This window comes from Chinchilla lanigera, unplaced genomic scaffold (assembly GCF_000276665.1).
Source record: "Chinchilla lanigera isolate Chin_1 unplaced genomic scaffold, ChiLan1.0 scaffold00055, whole genome shotgun sequence".
Classification (NCBI taxonomy): Eukaryota; Metazoa; Chordata; class Mammalia; order Rodentia; family Chinchillidae; genus Chinchilla; species Chinchilla lanigera.
Genome location: NW_004955456.1, coordinates 13775552 through 13780717, shown reverse-complemented (window position 1 = coordinate 13780717; position 5166 = coordinate 13775552).

Genomic DNA, 5166 nt, shown 5'->3' with positions numbered 1-5166 from the left:
TTTTGGTTTTTTTCCGGTACCAGGAACCGAACTCACGACCTTGCGCTTGCCAGGCAGGCGCTTTGCCGCTGAGCTAAATCCCCAGCCCCCTCTTTTACATTCTTGCATCAACCATGAGAAAGCTGTGCTGAGTACAGCAGACCTACAAATGCTTTCAGTTCAGCTAGTGAGGTGTCATGATAAATACATTTTTGAGTGTGGTTGTTGATGCATACAGGACATTTTACTTGCATTTCACCCACTGTGTATTTCACAGCATCTTGTAGCATTTCATCTGTTATAATTTCCAACACTGAATGGCAGTGCTAGTACTCTGTCCGATACATTTTACCCCTGCCAAAACCTTCACTATATTTTTGGACCCAGTTCTAACATTGGATCGTTCTATTCGGTTGCATGGCCATTGTACAACATTTTGACTAGTCAAATATGTACTCACACTGCTGTTTTCTTTCTCATCTACATCAAGGAGGTCTGCATTCCCTGTGTCTGTATCAGCTGATTCTTGTTCCATTTCACTGTCACAGGAACTTTGGCTCACATGACCAACATCAAAGTCATCCTCATCATCACCATACACCTACACCAGTCTTCTGCTAGGAAAGCACATATTTTACCATAATGGATCATCTTCATCATCCATGCATGAGTAATCTGATTATTCACTTTTGACCTCTAAAACTTGCAAATCTGGTTTTTCATGTGCCATTGTACTGAACTGGGCTACCTCTACCAGAAAAATCAAAAGAAAACTTAAAAAAAAGGGGGTGGGGGCTGGGGATTTAGTTCAGTGGCACAGCATCTGCCTGGCAAGCACAAGGTTGTGAGTTCGATTCCCTATACCGGAAAACAAAACAAAACAAAACAAAAATAATGAAAAAAGATAAAAAAAAGAACACAAATCATGAAGTGGCATGGGTCTACTGGACCCTCTGTGATGCTTGGGTAAATGTACACAAAAACTGGTCCCCAGAGCATAAGGGTGGGGCCAAGTTCCATTTTGATATTTTTGTACACTGCACACTCCTTGCCATACCAAGCAGGTGAAAACATAGATTGCTTCATATATCCTTCAGGGAAAGGCACTGAGATGCACAGCCTGCTACTACAATGCTAAAGTACAAATTTACAGTAAAAAAGCAAGGGATAGGTCCATGGGACCCAGGCTTTGGCCTTGCTGTGTTGTTGCTCTGGGGTGAAAAACTGAAAGTGTAAATTGGGACCAAAATGTATAACAGACTTTGGGAAATGGGAAGAAAATGTTCACATGGGCAGGGGAAGAAGGGAGGGGGAACTGGAAAGGACGTAAGGAAAAAGAAAAAATGGAAACAAAGCTCTGTAAATGAGGGGAAGAGGGGCTGAAGGGAGGGGAGGGGGAGGGGGGAGAAAAGCAGCAAGGTATATGATGTACAGGGGGCCGGGAATATAGCTCATCTTTGCAGTGCCTTCCTGGCAAGGGCAAGGTCCTGAGTTCGATTCCCAGTACACACAAAAAAATGATATATAATGTACAGGTACACATTCCCTAAGGTGAATGTTATCATTATGTACACCTAAAATCTGCCACTAAATATTTCTAAATGCAAATAAAACAAAAACACAATTAATTCTCCTCAAAATTCTCCCCCTCTCTTGAAAGGGATTTATCCCACCATTTTCTGTCACATTCTGAAGCAGTTCTGGACGTCATCTTCCATGAGTGCCCAGTTGCCCTGGAGCTCACTGCAGTGTTCCGTGCAAGCCCGTATCAGGAGGCCAGGGGGTCTGTGATGGAAGGCTGACGTGTCTAAGCTGGAAGCCAGGAGATGACATGCAAGGTGAAGGCGAAGACTGGAGCTCCTCCGAAGAACCGAAGTAGTCCATCCTTCTTCATTTCCCCTTTATACCTTCCAGGCAACAAGGTGCCCTAGGGTGTGGAATTGCTGAGCCAAGGTAGTTGAGCTTCTATTATGTTGATGCAATGAACCATCAACACTCATGAAAAAGACTTCCAGAACTACTTCAGAAAGTGGCAAAAACAATGGGATAAGTGTGTTCTTGTTTTTGTTTTTTTGTTTTTTTCTGGTACCAGGAATCAAACTCACAACGTTGTGCTTGCCAGGCAGGCACTGTGCCGCTGAGCTAAATCCTCAGCCCCGATAAGTGTGTTCTTGATGCAGGGGGAATATTCTGAGGGAGATTTACGGCTATGTGTCTCTTACTGTAAAAGTTTTTAAAAATTTAAACATTCACCAGATATTTCAGCCAACCTTATATTTAGCTCCAAGGTCTCGCTATGTGGTTCAGGCCTTGGATTCACTATATAGCCCATGGTGGCCTCGTTCTCTCAGTGATCTTCCTGCCTGGGCCTCCTGAGTGCCGGGACTACAGGCATATACCACCCTGCTCAACTCCAACCCCCCGTTATACCCTCGCTAAGCCTCTTTGCATTGGGCCGGTGTCTGCTGCTGTTGTCTGATGCTGTGGTAGCAAATGGTCTTTTCCAGGCTCTTATTGTCCTGTTCAAAGAATTAGACAGCACAAAGAACACAAAAGCTTACATTTATTAAAGATAAGAAAGAATAAAAAGGAAGTGTGCTCTGCAGAGCAAGTGCGGGCCAGTTAAAGTAGGAAAGAGAGCTCGCACCGTGGGGTGCAGGGTGGGCCTGTGAATAGGCTCCCAGCAGCCAAGAGCTAAATGGCCACTGTCTCTTATAACAATGTCAGCTCTAGGCCATCCCGTCAAAAACTTCCTCGATTTTGTGCCAGAAGATTGGTACCAGGTGTGGGGCTCGGCCTGCTCTTGTTCCAGCAGATCGGAAGACAGCATTCTCTGACTGGTATCAGACTCAGGCCCCAGAAGCTGTTCTGCGCATGTGTCCTAATCTCTGTGAGTGACAGGTCTCCATGATTGACAGGTCATGCCCAATTGCCCAGCTGCTTTATCATGCCCGAATCTCCTGCCTCTCTGCCACCTTTCACAACTTTGCCAGTCCTTCCTGGTCTCCCTCAACTCTGCCCTACACATTGTAATCATTCTCTTTTTTTTTTTTTGGTTTTTCTCCAATACCGGGAATCGAACTCACGACCTTGTGCTTGCCAGGCAGGCGCTGTGCCGCTGAGCTATATCCCCAGCCCCGTAATCATCCTCTTTATAAAACAAGGTGCTGCTGGGCATGGGGTTTGTCTAATCCCTGCTACTCTCGATGCTGAGCCACAGGATCACTGGAGCCCAGATGTTCAAGACTAGTCTGAGCTGAGCATGGTAGCGCACACCAGTAGTCCTAGGACTTTGGAGGCTGAGGCAGGAGGATCACTGTGAGTTGAGGCCAGCCTGGGCTACATAAGCAAAATTCAAGGCCAGCTTACACTGCATAGTGAGACCTGTCTCAAAAGAAGAAAAAGACTAGTCCGAGCAACATAGCAAGAGCCTGTTGCTAAAGTAGATAAACACAGATATTCCTTGTTTAAGGACTTATCTGTTTAATGAGCTTCAGACCTGTGACTAAGGCACACTGTTCAGACTCACAACCTGAAACTTGGATTTATGACCCTTTCCTTGGAGTGGGGAGACAGGGTCTCATTATGTAGTTCAAGCTGGCCTTGAACACACTGTGTAGCCCTGGCTGGTCTCAAACTCTCAGCGATCCTCCTGTGTCAGCCTCCTGAGTGCTAGAATTACAAGCATGCGCCACCATGCCTAGCAGTTCTGTACATCTTGTTTATAGAGCTGCAATGGGGTTTTTTTTGTACAGTATACCTTGTTGATACAGTACTGTAATTCTTGCTGATTATACTGTATGGTACAGTACTATAGCTTTATGTTGTTATACGTTACAGTACTGCATGGAAGATCTATGCAAGTAGAAGCAAAGTCACCAAGTCAGAGTTTCCTTTGACCATTTCTTTGTTCTGAGTATTGTAATGTACATACTATATACAATTCCTCATTTAACGACCTAATCAAAGGAATGAAACTCAAGTGTCAAATGAAGAATGTCTGTAAAATAAACATTCTGCCAAGTGGGCTTGTTTCCTGTTAGGACCATATATATCCTAGACCCTAGGAGAAAAACAAGTCCAACCCTGCTGTCTCACCTCTGAGTTCCTTCATGCGTCCTGGGGACACTTCATGGCCATCACCCGGGAATCATCTAACCAGCAGGCACGAGAGCACCAGCATCCACCTGGACTCTAAGTACCAAAAAAGCTGGGCATGGTGGCACATAACTGTAATCCCAGCACTTCAGAGGCTGAGTCAGGAAGAGGCCAGCCTGAGCTACACGGTGAGTTCAAGCCTGAACTACATAGCAAGACCCTGTCTCAAAAAAGAATGGAAAAAGAAAAGAAAATGATCAAGGATGTGACTCAGTATGAAGACCCTGAGTTCAATCCCTAATACAGAAAGAAAGAAAGAAAGAAAGAAAGAAAGAAAGAAAGAAAGAAAGAAAGAAAGAAAGACAAAAGAGCAGACTAGGGATGTAGCTCCGTGTGAAGAAAGAAAAAAGAAACCTAAAATTCTCCCCGCCTGGGGAACTGTTGAGTGTTGCCTGCTCTAGCCCTGCCCGACCGCAGCTGCACACCGAGCTAGCTCTGCCTGCGGTCAGTGGGTGAACTTGGACTTGCAGCTCACCTCGGCCCACAACTTCCTGGCCAATGAGATGCTGTGGGGGAGATAAGAGTGCCCCTGCCCGAATCCAGCAATCCTAGGATTGTCCCCTTCCAGGCGGGCGCTCTGCCCTTGTAGTGCTGCACCCTACAGCTCAATCCTTCGGTCAGCTGACTCAGCCCAAGCCCTATTCCCCTGCATCCGCTCCTGGACCGGGGAGGGACTCACAGGCTGGCAGGGTGCGCTCCCGTCCCAGGTCCTGCGTCCAGGAAAGCTGGAGGCCCTGAGACGTGGGCATCGCCTTCCGCCGCCCCGCCGTCCTCACTGCAGGCTTCCTAGAGAGGGCGAGGACTCCCCAGGGCCATCACCAGCGTCCCCACGGTGCACCAGCTCTGAATTGGGTCTTTCGCCTCTCGCTTTCTTGGGTCAGACGGACTCCCCACTGGGAAACGGAGGCGACTTTCCTGGGTGTCTACACCTGATCAGACAGCACAACCCGGTCTCGCCGCGCCCAGCAGGGACCTGCCGGCTGGGGACCGAAAGATGAATGAAAGGAGGCGGGGCGACCTGGGGAGGGG